Source organism: Schistocerca nitens, chromosome 5 (genome assembly GCF_023898315.1).
Source record: "Schistocerca nitens isolate TAMUIC-IGC-003100 chromosome 5, iqSchNite1.1, whole genome shotgun sequence".
Classification (NCBI taxonomy): Eukaryota; Metazoa; Arthropoda; class Insecta; order Orthoptera; family Acrididae; genus Schistocerca; species Schistocerca nitens.
In genome coordinates, this window is record NC_064618.1 from 309628030 (window position 1) to 309646039 (window position 18010).

General features: G+C 38.8%; 1 protein-coding gene across 3 annotated transcripts in view; it reads left to right on the forward strand.

The window, feature by feature from the left end:
• The first annotated feature begins 4314 nt into the window (after positions 1-4314).
• The window catches only part of LOC126260875 (serine/threonine-protein phosphatase 4 regulatory subunit 3), a 129512-nt gene continuing 115816 nt past the window's right edge, over positions 4315-18010 (forward strand). For 2 of the 3 annotated variants that reach the window (XM_049958314.1, XM_049958316.1), the window contains exons 1-2: positions 4434-4888; positions 7088-7232. The gene's annotated coding sequence lies outside the window, so the exon portion shown is untranslated. The other variant, XM_049958315.1, reaches the window with a different exon arrangement.

Consider the following 18010-nt stretch of genomic DNA (forward strand, 5'->3'; position numbering starts at 1 on the left):
GAATGGGAAACACCCGCCACGTTTTAATAACTGTGTTAGAAAACTAACACGTAAACAAAGAGAGATTCATCTCAGATTCAAGAGAAGTTAAAACTTGCCAGACAAACAAAAGAGCAATGAGAGAAGCGTTCAATAACTTTGAAACTAAAATATTGTCAACTTATGTGATTAAAAATCCTAAGAGGTTTTGGTCTACTGTAAAATCGGTAAGCGGTTCCAAATCATCTGTTCATTCACTCAGGGACCGTACTGGCGCCGAAACGGAAGATAACCGAGAGAAGGCTGAAATACTGAATTCGGTCTCCTAAAATTGTTTCACCTTGGACGATCGTAAAAACGTCCCTCCTTTCAACCATCGTACGAGCGTCGAAATGGCAGATATTTTGATGACCGATCGAAGAACAAAAAAGCAACCAGCATCGCTTTGTGGTGGAAAATCATCAGGACACGATGAGTTACCTATAAGATTCTACGAAGATTATACAAAAGAACTTGCTCCCCTCCCAGAAGCAGTTTATCGCAGATCCCTGGAGCAACGTATTTCAAGAAGGGGCAAATGACAGATGCACACAATTACAGACATATGTCGACGTCAGTCCGTTGTAGAATTAGGGAACTTGTTTTACGTTCAAGAATTATGACGTTTTTGGAGAACGAAAATCTCCTCTATAAAAATCAACGTTGATTCTGCAAAAAGAGATCCTGTGAAACCCAGCTCTGTTCGTCCATTAGATCCATAGTGTTGAAGATAACAGCGCTCTGCTTGAAGTCGTGCTCCTTGTTCACGGAGGCATCTGACACCTTCCCACACTGCTGTACAGTAAAAAAAAAAAAAAAAAACGAGTTTATCGAGTATTAGACCAGATATGCGATTGGATTCACGATGTCAACAAGTCGCTCTTAACGGAATAAAATTTATACATGTAAATGTAATTTCCGGAATGGCCCAGGCAGTGTGACAGGACCGTAATTGTTTACAATTTACGTAAATGATCTAGCGGAGAGCGTCGGATGCTCTTTAAGACTGTTTGCAGATGGTGTGGTAGTCCTTAACATAGTAGCAATGCTAGAAGACCGGAAAAGAAAGCCACTACTGAACAACTACACTATTGATGACAAATTGCTGGAAATAGTATATATCGCAAAATATCTAGGATTAACTATTCAGAGCGACCAAATAAAACAAACAGTCGGAAAATCGGATACCAGACTGAGATTCATAGGAAGAATCTTAAGGAAATGTAGCTTGTACACGAAGAAAGTGGTTTATAAGACCCTTGTTCGACTGATTCTTGAGTATTGTTCACCATTATGGGATCCTTACCAGCTAGGACTGATAGAAAAGATGGAGAAGATCCAATGAAGAGCGGCACGTTTCGTCACATGATTGTTTAGATCGGCGTGAAAGCATTACCGAGATGCTCAACAAACTCCATTGACAGTCGTTACAAGAGAGGCATTGTGCATCACGGAGAGTTTTGCTACTGAAATTTGAGAGAGCATTTTCCAGCAAAAGTCAGACAAGATGCTCATCATGGAGAGGTTTGATACTGAAATTTCGAGAGAGCACTTTCCAGGAAGAGTCAGACAATGTATTACTTCCTCCCGCATATATCTTGGGTAATGACTAGAAAGAGAAAATTCGAGAAATTAGAGCCAATACAGAGGCTTAGCAACAATCATTCTTCCCACGTGTCATTCGCAAATGAAAAAGGGTAGGGGGCATCATTTAGTGGTTCTAGAAGTACCCTTGACCACACACCAATAGGTGACTTGTGGAGTATGGTGAAGACATAGATACAGAATGGGGACAAGATTATTTTAGCTATGCAGTACAAATGTATTTGACAACTTTCTTCTGCAGTTTGCGCTTCCCCACAAAATTAAACCATACCTAATGGCAGGTTCAAAATAATTATGATATGCTGTTTATTGAGTACTCATGTCAGTAGAATTTGCTAATATTTGCATTGAAAATTCAAAACTGCTGAAGTTATTTGGTAGGAAGTCAATATGTGTATTCGAGCTTAAGTTCTTGTTCACATCTAGTCCAAGAAATTTTGTCATGTCAGCTTCTTCCACTAGTTGCTCGTTATATTGTATTCGTATTTCGAATGTTTGGTTTTGAAATGTACTATATGAGGTTTTGCAATCTTCAGTTCCAACTCATTTAACTGGAACTATTTTCCAGGATATCCAATATGCTCACTACAGGGCTCAGAATTTTTTCCATATTATCAGCTTCAATTAAAACAGAAGTATCGACTATAAACAAAATGGATGAGGAATTCATATTTATGGGTAACTCATTTACGTAGAATAGGAACAGGATTGGACCTAAAATGGAGCCTTGACGCACATCTTGTTACATTGTACTTCATTTAGAATAATAAAAAATTGAGTTTAAAGTGCTTGGTTTTTTGTTCTGCTGATATAATGTAAGCCATTTCAGAGTATAGCCCTCAATCCCGTATTTATCTATTCTGTAGATAAACAATGCAAGTTTGTAAGACCACAGTAAATAACTGCAATTTTTCTCCTCTAATCCAGTGCTCTGGGTATCTTTCAATGAAGTTATTTACTGCAACCAGAGTATTTTTCCTCATTGAAATCCAAATTACTTATACTTACAATAATGTCATTTTTCATAACACCATTGTTTGGAATAAAAAACATTTTTTCTAAGTATAATTTATTATTGTCTTAAGATCAATTTTTTTCTTTTTTATCCATTTAATATTTTTAAATATGGACCAAGATCCTCGTTGTCCATCTTCTTTTCAATTTTATTACCCATCCAGATTCATGATCAGCACACTAAGATAATCTGGAAAGTGCTGCTATTCACCCCAAGTATAGTGCCCATCTCGCAATTGGACTGAGGTATTGATTTACAATATTTATTACAAAATAAAGTTACTTTCGTGGTGTTTCAAAACGACTACGTTTTCTGTACTTTAAAAATAAAAATAGTAACATTTACTTCTTAAAAGCTTACTTCTTAAAACCTAAACAATGCTTGTCCTTCCTGACTTTACAAGACACTTTGATTTTCGCATACTTTGCATGACGATGAACGACTCTGCTCAGGAGACGCCTTTTTGATTAAAGGACACCATTTCACTCGCATTACATCGTGTTGTTGGGATGCACTATTCAAAATGTTGAATTAGATTTTTCATATTCTCTTATAAAGGCAATAGTGAAGCTGAAAAATATGTTTAATTAAAAATCGTAAAATCAAAATTGAATGTTGGGAGTGCAAGACATGTTTTGCTATCAGGTACAACTTGGCATAAGATAAAATCAAAATATATTTATTTTTAGGTTTATTCCCTTTGCTTTCATGTGTAATTAAAACGGATACAGTCGCAAACGGAAACTGTATCAAATAGGTTATCTTACTACGCCTGTGGTAGAAGGAAGGATGTTAAAAATGAATCTATTAGAAAAGCGAAGTCGCATTTTTTCAAGCGGACTACAGGATAACAAAACTTAATTAAGCATTATGAACTGGAGAGACTTACAAACGATATGGAGAAAGATATATAATGCTGCCGCCCAATCTACGGATTGAGAACGAGAGATGAAGATATTCGTCGGCGTCATATGTCAGCTCCGACAGTGACACCGACTGAACAAGGCATCAGACTGAAACTGTTGCAGTTTTGTGCTTGTTTTATAAGGGAGTTACATTTTATTAATCTTTGAGTTACCACAATAGAGCGGAATACGAAATTACAACAATGGCTTGAGAGTCATATTGTTTATCTTTGGCTCGAAGAACATATATCAGTGCATTATGTAGAAGTGTGAAAATATTAGTAGTTTTACATAAGGTGTTATTCCTATTCTTTGTGCTGGAAAAAATTGCTTAATTGAAGTAGCACTTTCACACAATTTGAGTGAATTCTGTATTTCGTATCACACAAGATTGCTGCGTAAACAAAAGTAACTCAATATTTGACAATTACTAGGTTTTAATGGGACAATTACAGCCCACCGCATGTCTTTGCAGCAATATGTACACAAAATTAGTAAACAATACCAGTGATTCTTAAGTTTTCATTTGCCATTGAAGTAAATTATCACGTCACGCTTTTACAACGTCAACTGTTTATTGATCGCAACAGGAGGTAGTTATTCTCTTTACGTTTTAATCGTTGACGCTGGCAATTTATCGAAACAGTTTCAATAATTTCGGACTTAATTTACATAATTCTGTATGTTCTTAGTCACTGATCCAAAATATTTATGATTTATTCGGCTTCGAGTAATGTGAAATTGTCAGCAATAAAATTTTGTATTACGCGGGTGCTCATCTCTTTACCTTTGTGAACCCCGTAGAGCGTTGTTGTGAATCCAACATGGTGGATAATGTTGTGTCGATTCGTGAGAGTACGTCAATGAATTAGGCATTAGGTAACTGAAGATACAGACGATTTTGTATTTTTTTGCACATTGTGAAACTGTTGCCGGATTCGCTGTTCAAAAGTTTTGTGATTATGGAGGTTTTTAGCATAGTTCTAAAATTGTTACATATGTGTGTTAACTGTCTCCGCAGACTGTAATTCAGTGGACAGGAGTATATATTTCCTCCACAAAAGCACTGCGTCGTGTTCGGAGTTCGTATTTCACATCTTTCATAGTGGACAAAGAACTGTCACTTTGAAAACTAGTAGGTGCTGTGTGTTGGTTTCGAAAGCACTAACATTTAAGCGTGGCTAAACATTATCTTCGAGTGAAGTTTTGCCTGTGTAATTATTAATGTTGTGTTTCTAATACCACATCGTTGTTCGCGTCATAAACTACCCGACTTTTTTGGCCAAGCCTTTTCCACCTGTGGTGAAATAATTGATGTTCGTATTTCATAATGAGCGTGACAAACGTAAGTACGTGATAACCTACATACATAGGGACTTGGTGTATGTGTTCAGAAAACAAAACAGTTTGGCAGTTTTTTAAGTTCGTTTAAATACTGTAATTACAACTTTCTCATAGCACACACACAGTTTGATGCAGATGCCATCTGATGTGTTTTGAAGTTTTCTCATTTACACATTTCACATCGAAAGTGATACTTCGTCGATTCCCACCCTGTAATGCAAGTGGAGTGAGATCGTGTTGTGAATGCTATTTTCTATTAAATTAGTAGTTATTAGTTATTTAAAGGTGGGATTGGGTTTTTTTGCTCCGAAAGAAGAGTGGCTTCATGAGAATTGCACTATCGAATCAGATCTCTGTCATTATTTTTCTGTTATTGTATTATCCTTTTCCAAATGATGGTTACGGTAATGTAGAGAAAGCTGTTTACATGTTACTGAGTGAGAACATACATGGTATCACAGGAATGGTCGAAAAATACTGAGCATTTGAAATGCACCGTGACTTATGCAAGTCCATAGCAAATAATAATTAATAAGTAACATTTAATAAAATCTCATCATTAGTCCCACTAAGGCAAAACACTATAGTAGAGCTAGTGTGTTACTAAAGCATGCTGTGGAAAAATAATTGAACATATATTTATGTTTCTGAAGGCATAGTGTGGGAATATAGTGAATGGAATTGATTGAAAAGAGAGGACTCAGCTAGAGTTCAGCCAGCCTGTGTCCATTTCAGAGTACGTTCTGTGACAGCAGTGATGTCAGAGATCCTTTGTTAAGTGAGAACCCATATTTTGTATGAAGGTAAACTGTACCGTACACGGACATACACACAACGTTTTGAAGGTTAAAACAGAGATTTTAATAATTGAATCCCAACACTTTAGTGTAATATTGTTTGTCTCTCCTTTGTCACCTACTTACACTGCAGCATACAGGTGTTAAATTATATTTTGAAGCAATTTAAAATATTTCTTGCTTCGGTAGAAAATGTGTTAATAGTAGTATGTTACAAGGTTTTTTTTGTAAACACCTGCTCAGTGATGTACTATGCAGATGTATAGAGCATATATATTTCGTAAAATTTGGCAGCCAAATCAGTGGCAGGAAGCACTCGTTTCTTTTGCATTTTTACATATTTATTGAGGTCTGAAGCAGCATTCAGTGGTTTAAATAATTTCCCTCAAAAAAAATTTACATTTCAGCTGGTTGTAGTTAGATTTTATCTTTCAAATGCCATCAAATTCTCATACTTGTAATGTGAGGTGAATGTTCATATTCTGTACTCACAAACAACAAATTGATAGTAACACAAATCTTCCACACAGTGCTGCAGCTTATGGTGGTTGGAGACTTCTACAGAACAGGGTTGGGCTTATTTAAAGAACATTCTCAGGCTGTGCAAACAAAAATTGTGTTTTTCAATAAGTAAATCACTGTCATGACCAATTCTGTATTCCCAATTTCTTATTCTGTTTTATGAGGTTCTATTCTTTGTTTATCAGAAGGTTAGAAATTAATGTGTGATTATTCCAACATTTAAATAACCACATGTGTGCTAACATTGTTGTTACAACTCTCTGTGTGTACATGTAGCCTGCGGAGTACAGACATTGAGTAAAATTTGTCATTTTTTATACTTCTGTATCATCATGTATAAGGAATAGCATTTGGGAAAAAGAGGGAGTAGCCCAGGTATGAAAAGTAGATAGACCCATTTCTTGGTCACACCAAGTGAAGGAGGACAGTTTACTTTTTGACAAAATTGTCTGTTTTGTGTGATTCCATTGCTGTCATTAATCACTTTTATGCTGAATGATTTCTTGAGAAATGTGTTGTGGGGTTTTTCTCTCCAGCTAGTATCAAATGATTAGTTTAATTTTCTGTTGTGATTGAAACAAACTATCCACAATTCTTCCATCATTATGTCATCTATGACATTGTGCAGAAGCTTGTAGATCGCACGTTTTCTTCTAATATTTTAGTTACAGATTGTGTTTCATGAGAATAGAGTTTATCAGGTACAAAACAGTTTCTTTGTGTAAAAACTGAGTTTTACTGGCCTACAACAAATTAAGGAAAGTATGTAACAAAAACAGAAGTGATCAGTTGTAGTTTTCAGTTATCAGCATATAAAAATATTTATGTCTGACTCCGCCACACTATTTATCTCTAATGTAATTTTAATCTCTTACTTTTAGGTGGTGTATCAACATGTGGCAGACTTGAGTAAACCATTGCAGCATATGTTATGAAGAATATTCTCCTCATTTTATGCATTTTAGTTGAATATTATTTTTTACTTCAGTAACAGTATAGGAACGTACAATTACTTATGTGGGTGAGGTAAGTTTGATAAACATATATATATATATATATATATATATATATATATATATATATATATATATATATATAGGCTATATACAATAATGAAAGAGTACTTTTTTAAACAATGGGAAATCCAGGATTGAATATTGGCAATATTATGAAAATGATTGATTGCTAGGCCCTACTCAACCTATAATGGAAATGCTAAGTCACAGGCATGTGGATCAAAAATACTGCTTTAAAATTAAACTTTCGACCAAAAGGCCTTCTGCATTATACTACATACACACATTCACACAAATGCTACTCTCACTCACATGATCATTGTCCCTGGCAGCCAAGGCCACCAGACCTGGCCTCAGTCAGTGGTCACAGGAGTGTGAATTGCATGTGTGTCAATGTGAAGGTGTGTGTGATAACCTAACCTAACATATATATATATATATATATATATATATATATATATATATATATATATATATATATATATATATATGCAGAAGAATGTCTTTTGGGCAAAAGCTTGTTTGCAGTCTTTTTGTTGTACCTGTCCGCAACAGAGTACTTTTTTAATGATGAAATCACACAACACGCAGTCCCCTCCAGGATTTGAACCCGGGTCCCCTTGTGCAGTAGGCAGTAATGCTACCGCTGTGCTATGAAGGCGCTCTTTTTAATAATATTATATAATTACATTGTCAATATTTGATTATTTTCATTGTGATATTAGAGTATTTTTTAGTTGTTTATAATACTGTGTCAATTTCAAATTTTTTGGTTTAAACAACTGTGGTGTTGCATAAGACATCGTTTATCCATACACAATTACAAAAATGGTGTGAGAGATAGGTGTGGGTTATTATATTACTACAGAAAGTATTCTTCATTGGTAACCATAGTTATTTAAAAAGAGTTCCAAAAAATTGTAATGTTTGGCGCCAGTAATAAGTATTGCCACAAGTTACAATTTACTTCTGTGAAATCAGTTGCTATGTATAACTGAATATCAGTTATTTTGTTTTAATTACAGCTTATTGTTTTAGTTTATTTCAGGTACTGTGTGTTGCCAATGTCACTTCTTATAACTGGTAACGATATGTTTGAAATGTGTACTCATAGCCTGTCATTTCGTTTCACGTGCTCCAGAGGAGTAAAGGTTCATTTTTGTCTTGCACAGAATCATCCAAATTTCTTACTCTTAAGTTCTAACTTTGTATCTAATCACTTAAGGTAAAATAACTGGAAGTGTGTGAAGGAGATTTTTTTAGACATTAAGTGCTGCTTACACACATTTATTTAATGAGACACTTTTGCAGTCCTTTTTCATTCTAGAATAGATACAGAAACCCAGATAGCAGACACATACAAAGGTTGGTTTTTCTGTCTTTCAGATCACATTGAAAGACAATTGCAGATATTGTGTATCTTTTTTGATTACGTAATTTGTTTTATTTCATTCTCCATTTATTTAATATTGGTCGAAAACTTGTTCAAAAGAGAGCCAACACAGATAAGAGCCTTTGGCAAGTTTTCTGCATTCTGTTTCGTGATAGTAAAAGATTAAGATAGGTGAGAAAATACAATACAGAAATTTCTATGTATGGTAATTTTGCTCATCTTTCATTCCTTAATATCTAATGTCAGACGCATTTGCAATATACACAGTGATTTTATAAAAGAATTAATGAATATTTCCCAAGTTGGCAAATAGATTTGGCAGTTTGCGGTTTTGCGTATGTCCTGGATGCATTTTATGATGGTAGGCTTGTTGCCAGCTTTCAAGTGTGACATGCGAAAGCCTGCAGTCAGCCCTGCCTGAAAGCCATAGTTTCTGGTACAATTGTCTCAGGCAGCAATGAGGCATTGCATAGAAATGTAAACAAAATTGTGTTAAGTGATTGGTTGTTTTAGGCATGTGAAATGGTCACACTGTGCCCACTTCAACTATCAGGGCTCTTGCTTCATTGTACATCCTATCAGCGTTCACATGAAAGAAAGAAAAAAAATCAAGATCTGATTTTGAGTGCTGGTTCAGTGCACAGCTAGGAAATATATTGACTTAAGAAACCAAGCTTAGTTGCTTACTTAGAAGTGTTAGTAAGAATAGAAAAATGTAAAAAGGGGGGTTACATCTTAGTAATGGCCTACTTGTTGCGATTAGAATCTCTCTCTCTCTCTCTCTCTCTCTCTCTCTCTCTCTCTCTCTCTCTGTCTCTGTCTCTGTCTCTGTCTCTCTTTTAAATAGTAGTTTATGTGACTGAGATATCCACCACAATTGTTTAGTTTCCTCCTTTGTTACTAGTGACGTTTTTGCAGTTTAGGACTTGAGAAGTGTGAGACAAATGAAACTAATGTAGAGTGTGTATATGCCATTATTCTTTGACTGGAGCCACTGGTTTACTGTATTTTCCACATTATATGACTAATTTTGTTTTTGCCATACTTAAAAATACTTTTAGTATTTATAGTAAATAAACAAAACACCATCTAGATCACAACTTCTTTTATTACTAACAGTTTCTGTCACTGTCGCAGATGATCTTCAGGTCTGGTGTTGCTATGTGCAATTTGTCAACAGTGGTATAAAACTTAACATAAAATACAAAGGATATTGTATCTTACACCAGGTCTGAATATCTGTTGTGCAGATTGAAACAGTTAAAAGAAGCTGTGATCCAGGTGGCGTTTGTATGTTTAATGTAACAGAAGAGATCATGATTCCTACAACTTGGCGTTGATTGTGATTTAATATCCTGATTGATTATCAACCGATTAACATGATTTCACCTATTGTGTTAACAAAACATCATCATTTGGACAGATACTTAATTTTTTTCGATGTATCATCTACATTTTGATTTGCTAATTTCTATTTTTGTACATCTCGGAGAATTAAATAATCACTGCAATCATGATTGTATTTGGCTGACCTCACTGTTTTGTGATAAAACACACAATCCATGCTGTGATGTTAATTAATGTCTTTAATATCAGTTTACCTTTTTATTGATATAAAATATCTACCTAGAAAAGTTAACATTTGTCTACATTTTGAGAACACTGGGAGGAATAAAACAAGCAAAAAGAAAATTCTAAACTAATTTTTATCTTCACTTTGTTTGCATAATTACTTGAAGTATGGAGGTCGCGCCACAAAGAATTGTTACCAATCTGTGTTGCTCTCCACTATCAGATCCCAAACTTCCTATGTGAGGTGTTTCCTGAAACTCCCCGCCCCATTAAGCAAATAAGCTGGTATTCTGTTCTAACACCTTTTAACCTATCTAGCATCAGATCGTATTTGTCATCCATCCATTTTCTTGGTATCTAAAGATAAGTCCTGCAGCTGTTTCTCCTTTGGTGTAGTTTTTCTGTGAAGAACCACATGTGAGAGGACGTTTGTTTCATTTGCTAGCACCCACAGCATTACTGTTATTCTGGCCTTTTCATTGCCAGAACTTTTGGGAACATTTTTAACACTTTTCACATTGACCGTAACATTTGACAGCAAATCAAAATAAATTGGTGTCCGATTGGTGTTACTCTTATGGCCTATCAGATGGTCATATTTTTCTTAGATTAATTTGGTGTTGATATGCGTGTAGTTGTTTCGTCAACTGGAGGAGAAAGTTACTGTTGGTCTGTGTTATAATGTAATCACCCTCGTGCACCTGCCAGCACTTGCGTTGAATTCCGCAACACATGCTGTTGGAAAATCCCTCTTATCCCCAGCACTGTCATTCAGCTTCTCGAGTAATTGCGAAGCCTTCATTGCATTTCGCACTTACTCAACAACCTGCTCCAGTTGATGAAATGTTGCTTGCTTTGGTCCTGTGAAAGTTTGGCACATATAACAGGCATTTTTCAATTTTAGTCATCATCTGACACCATCTAGGAACATTGACCTCTGTGACACCAAATTTTCTTCCTGATGCACAGTTGTTTGTGGGATCTGGTTTCTAAATCACCGTTAACTTAAAATGGATTGGCAATAGTAGAGATGCCAGGTGGAGTTGAAGTACAGATGAGGGTGACCCAAGTGGTGCGACGTCGAGGTAACCCAATAGCATACTCCAGTATGAGACTGCGGAATATGGTGCTACATGTGCTTATAAAGCTCTGGCGGCATAGGAATATGCTCGCTGTCCACGAGTCTGCAGTGGTGTGGCACAGCATGATTGGAGTGCCATTCTCTTGTAGGTATTTTGCAAGGATATGCCAGCCAGTGGTGCTAAGATACCATGGAGGCAGCTATGTGCAGGGCCGTGTCCGCATTGTTTGGCTGGGGCAGTGCTACACATGAGCCCGAAACTTCTGGCCACGGACTGTGTGATGTGTGAGCTGTGGCCACATGGCAAGAGATCCCATGGTGGAGACATTGATGATACTACACTCCTCTCCCCATCCCAAAATGCTTCTCTGTGCTGGTGCTCTGTGAGATGCCAAGGCAGCGATGGGGAGGTCCGGGCCATAGGCAGGGCGATGGTATCAGATCAGGATCTGGGTCCAGACTTGGTTGACCCACGTTCCAGCATTCGCTGTGCAGGCCCCTGGAACAACTGGAGGCAGAATGTGCCTTCAGTCTTTCCTGACCTTAGCAATTCCCCAGTGGCATAGAAGAGTCCAGTTCCATGGGTGTCTTCGTAAATGAAGTCAACAGGGGTGGTGGCCTTGGCTGGTACGGCAGGAAGTGTGGCAGCAACTGCAGTGGATGCAGTGCCATAGACTGCAATGATGGAGGCTACACCACCAGGGACTGCAGCTTCGGAGGGTGCAGTGCCCATAGTTACGGTTACTCAGGCTCAGATGGTTGTAACTATGTGGGAACCATGCTGGTAGTGCCAGGCAGCTGATACAAAACCCATCAGGGTAACTGCAGGGGAAGAAATCTGCTTGAAGATACTTTGGAACAGAAACATCTGCAGCAGCATCAGGAGTAGTGCAAGAGTGCAACTGATTCTGCTGCCTGTGGTGATGGACTGCCGACATGTCTTGAATAATGTATGTTGCTCTGCCCACAGGTTTGTCAAAATTCAGATTCCCATGATTGACCACTGTTATAGATCCTGAAATATACTCTGGCATTGGCCTGGAATTTTGAGGCAGAACATGGAATATCCAGGAATTGTGGAGGACACAGCGTAGTCCAGCGAGACCTGCCATGCGGAAGTTCAGCCTATGACTTATCTCCCTGAGGCGTCTTATGGTCTGTTGATAAGAACAAGAACAGAGCATTTTCTTTCGAGTGGGACGGCCTTAATTTCGACATTTGCACTTTCTTTAAGCATTATTCGTTCTGCTTCGCTTTTAGAATGTGATTAAAAAGACTGCTGAACTGATGTGAGTGATGCTGTTGGCCTTACAGAAAGAATTAAATTCAGTTGAAGTCAGCTGTAGGCTGTTATCTGATACAGAAGTGGTTGGTAATTCTTCTTGGCAGAATATAGTTTCTAAAGCTCAGAATGTGCTGGCCAATACGTGGAATTCGAAGGGGCCACAAAAGGAGTTTTGAAAAAATCGTCCACTACAATAAGCTATCACAAATCCTAATGCCTCCTGAAATTGATGAAGTCATTGACTGTGGGAATCCATTCAGATACACTTGAAACGCATTGTTGGGGAGCATACAGGTACTCTGCACATTCCTTGCAATGTGTGATCCTGTGTTCAATAACCTTGTCCATCCCCTGCCACGTTCAGTGCTGCCTGCCCACTTGTTTCACAAGGACAATGCCTCAATGTCGTTTATGAAATAATTCTGACACCTGCTGTTGCAGAGGTATAGAAATCAGCATCCAGGTCTGTTCATTTGGTGTGTGTGTGTGTGTGTGTGTGTGTGTGTGTGTGTGTGTAAGAGCACAATTCCATTTTCGATGAAAGGGTGTCCCACTGGGAATACCAAACTGGAGAAACTCATTGGGAAGCAGCTTCCTATTCGGAGGCCAGCCTGTCTGAATAATCTGGCATAGCAGCTGGAGGGTACCATCTTTTCGTGTGGCTGTGGTGATCGATGGTGTTCAACCGGAAAGGTAACCACTGTGGCTTCATCAGTCTGATCATTGCGAAAGCGAGCTCACTCCGAAGAATCAAATGTCACTTCTGGTGTAACGGGAAGATGAGATAAAGTATCCTCTTTTTGTGCTCTCCAGATGGGTATGGGTGTGGTTGGGTGGAATAAACAGCTGAGAGGTTTGCAGTCCACTAGCAAAAAAAATTCTGTCCTCATTGACTCTGATGAAACTTGGAAATGCTGTTGACAATTACCAAGACCTCCTCCTGTAGCTGACTGTAATTCACCTGAGCTTTGTTAAGCAATTTAGATGTGAAAGCAATTGGGCTGTCTGTGGCCCCAGAATTGTGGGACAGCACCGCCCCATTACCATAGGAGGAGGGAGCCATTGTGAGGACCACAAGTTTCACAGGATCAAAGAGACCAGGCATCTGTCGCTAAACAAGATATTTTTTAAAGTCTGGAATACCATCTCTTGCTGAGTTGACCAGACAAATGAAACATTCCATCTGAGAGCGTGCAAGTGGTCGGCAATCTGAGCAGTATTAGGAATGAACTGAAGATGATACAAGATCTTCCTGAGGACAGCTTGAGGTTCATTGAGATTCTTCTGGGCTGGGAGTTTCCAAATAGCCTCCAAGTGTTTGGCAATAAGGCGAACTCCATGGGAGCCATTGACATGACAGTGTGTTCTAGTTTGGTACGAAAAATTCACATTTCTCCCAGTTGCATCAGAGTACCATGTCAATGAGGGTTTGGGAGAGGGCATTCTCAAGATTGCAGAAGTGCTCATCAGGAACACCAGAGACATTGGCTGTCATCCAGATAATTGGAGCAGGAAGAGACCTTCGAGATCAGTTGCTCCAAAAATGTTGGAAGATGGCCGAAGCAGAAGCACTGACGAAGAGTAGATACTGACGGGGGTACAGCTCGATGTGTGTGTTGATAACGAGGAGGGATGTATCACGTTTTCCAGCAGGAGTTGCATATAGTCATACTTGAGTTTTCTTCGAGAAGAACACACCTGCTTGTAATTTGTCCATTAACTGTTTGGGGCAAGGGAATGGGTACGAATCCACAAAAGGCTGCGCATAGACGGGGAACTTAAAATGAGCGCAAAGGCAGATTTGTCTTTTGGGTTTTCTGATGGTTTTTTGACGGGTGAAGGTGGACGTGATAACCTCTAATGCCCGCATCCATCTCAACTCCGCCGCAACCTCCTCTCAAATTGCGTGGGGGATTCTGGTGCTTTGACAAATCTTTCAAGGTAATGTGCATGTAAAATTCCTTGGACTTACCCAGAGAATCCTCAAAAAAACTATGCTATTTGTCACAAAGCTTGGTTATGCTATCATGGGGGACACGGGAATCGGTTGTTGCCAACGGTATTAAAGGCATTGAGGCCAAAAATGTTATGAATTTCGTAAGAGTGAAGCATCATGATCTGGGTTGCCTTGGTTGTAGGTTTACACTGCATCCACAGAAAACATGCGGTGGGCAGTGATGCAATCCCCTTTGTATGTGGTAAGAGTCTGTGTTGAGCTTCATGCCATGGGAAGTCAAGCCTTTACAAATGTGCTTCTTGTTAACCGACAGGCCTCGTAATTTCTGTGAGCAAATGTCTTGAAAGTGCCGAATCTTTTTGTGAGACAAACATTTGGTTCAGCAGATGTCCCTATTATGAGAGATGTAGCTTTGAGGGCAGGATTGCTATTTGGTGTCATTATGTGGCCACAGGGTGTTTATGATGCCTGGTAGGACCAGAGAATCCGTGTGGAGAGGACCGACAGACAACGAGCGCAGCCAATGTCAGTGGCGACATTTCTGGCTATGTGGTTTAAAACAAGTCCTGCGACAAGATTGTTTGAATGACATCATCAAGTGTGGGGTCAATGAGTTTAAGGACTTTGCCTGAAGCCTGGAATCAGTAACATTTTGAACTACAGTGCCCCGCAACATGGTGTCCGCATGTGACTTACCACAGGGAATAGAAATTTGCAGGTGCGAGTCATGCCCTGTAACTCCACAAACATTGCCTATAGGACTGGGTGGATTGGCACTTCATTTGGAAGAACTTATACTGGGCAGCAGTGACCAAAACTTCGGAGTCGAAATACTTATCAAGGGCCACAGTCGCCTCCAGTGAAGAAACTAATTCTGGCTGAGTAAGGGGGAAAAGCTTGAAGCAAATGCACGAGATAGCTGTGCACAGTCGAAAAATGATCATTGAACATCACCCAAAATGTTGTATACTACAGTGTGTTGAAACAACTGTTGTTTGTATTTGACCCACTCCTCTGCTACAGCAGCATCAAACTTATGAATGGTAAATCAATCGGTGTCAGCTTCCTTAGTCATTAGCCTGGGAAACACATTGAAGCATGGCTTCCTGCAGAAGCTATCAGTCCTCCAACAGCAGTGTCATCTTGTCCATCAGTTGTGTGAATTGCATCAGCTGAAATTTAAGAAGTTCGTGCAACAGTACAGGTTCCTGTTGCTGGGCAATACAAAAAAGAATAAGTGACAAGTTGTCAGGATACAAAAAAGAAAAATGACAGAAGAGGAGCTCCCCCAAAATACCATCCATTCTTAAATTTAAAAAAAAAAAAAAAAACTGCATAATGATATACCCCACCCAGCCCTGGAGGTTATTAGACACAGAATTGAAAAGTGACTGTTTGTCATTGTCGTTCCAGCAATAGAATTGTGGGGGAAGGCATGAATAAGCAACACAGCTCATCCCTCCACAAGGCTTAGCTAGCCCTGCCACTGAGACAGCGATTAGTAATATCCTTGGATGAATCCAGTTGTCGGATTTCTGTTCCAGTTCCAAGCAGAGTGGCAATCCAGATGAGGTCAATCACAGTGGTGCAGTGACAAGGGAACAGCAGGTGCATAGTACAAAATGGGACAGTGGATTATGGTGCCGCATACAGTTATAAAGCCAGGGCACCATATGAATATGCCTGCTGTTGGTGAGTCTGCAGTGGTGTAGCACAGCGTGATTGGATGGTGCAAGCTTGTAGGTGTTCTGTGAGGGTAAACTGCTGGTGTTGCTACCGTGGAGGCAGCTATTTGCAGGGGCCACGCTTGCACTGTCCGGCTAAGCAGCGCTGCACATGAGCTGGAAACTGCTGACCTTGGACTGTATGACTTGTGACGTGCAGCCATCTGGCAGCAGGCACCACGGTGAAGGAATAGATGTTGCCACAGGAAGTACAAATTCATGTCACTAGAAATGTGAGCCTCTGAAAAGTACAAAAATCAGTCAGTTGCAGAACAAATGTTCTGAAACACACATCATCATTGAGCCAATGTGACGGGCAAGCAAGGCTAATGTCCACAATTATGAGAAAAAAAAGACACAAAGTAAATATCGTCGCTAGTTGTTGGTATAGCGAGAAGTAGGACCAAGTAGCAACCAAACATAGTTTTTCCTGTAAATCAGATGTTCTTTATGGTGGACAAGAAAATGTAATGGAACACCCACGAGAAACAGTCTCGTCACCAGATGCCACGAAGTGGTGGGTTCTGTGACTTGAGACCAAAATAATAAGAAGCACATGTAGTGTGTTTTAAACTTCTGTATGTGATTTCCAGCAAGTTGAGAAACATCTAAGACAAGTTTGTGAGATATGCCGAGACTGATATCCACAATAGTAACAAAGGCTGAGTGACAGCACTTACACTAGGCAGAACTGAATTGGCAGGCAGAGTAGAAAAAGATAATAGATGGGCAGAATCCATCTGCTACGTCACAAGCAGTAGCGAAACAACTCTCATATTGTGTCTCTTCATATGTGTATCTGTACATTTATTGGTATATATTAATTTAAAAAAAGGATAATTTTGTTTAACCAAAGTATTGTGCCCAATGTGTTGGGACGCAGTTAATTACAATATAGAACATGATATAGCACACTGGACTTGCATTCAGGAGGATGACAGTTCAAATCCAGGTTCGGCCATCCTGATTTAGATTATCTATGGTTTCCCTAAATCACTTCAGGCAAATGCCGGGGTGTTTCCTTTGAAACTGCACGACCGACTTCCTTCCCAAATCTGATGGTACCGATGACATTGCTGTTTGGTTCCCTCCCCCAAATAAACCAACCAAACAACGAATTCCACTCTGTATCAATCTAAGAGAGACATTAAAAAATCACGTGGGGAAAAGAAGCCACATGGTGAAAGAAACTCCTTTCAGATTGCAAAAATAAATCTGTAAAAATCAAATTTACTTGCAAACTAACAAAATTATCAGCTTCACCTTTTCATAACATGACAAATAAGGAAGTGAGATCAGAAAATTAAAGTAGAAATATATTTTATTTTCATTAGCAGAATTTTTCAACTGTTACACAAAGTGCTGAATTGTAGTTCAGATAGTTTGAAGCAAATCCTTTCGCCTTCTGGTACCTTCTGACGGTACATACCCAGTTTGAATCATGGCATAAAAAACTTACAGCCCCTTCCAAACTCTGAATTTGACAAAATCACTACAATTGAAATCTTGCACACATTATGTTTGAAAACGGCTGCGCAAACACAACTACTTTGTTTGGGGGGAGAGGGTGCTCATAATCGATGTTGATTTGAAATTTTTGCAAGTGAATTAAATATTATCAGAAAAGGGAAATTACAGAAAGATTTTCAGAACAGTGGGACACAAAGCAATAATTGTAGATTCATGAGCTCAGTTCCAATGTCACTGCTATGAAGACCGCATGACAATGAACCATGAATGAGTAACAGATCCTAAAATATCCAGTAATATGAAAAT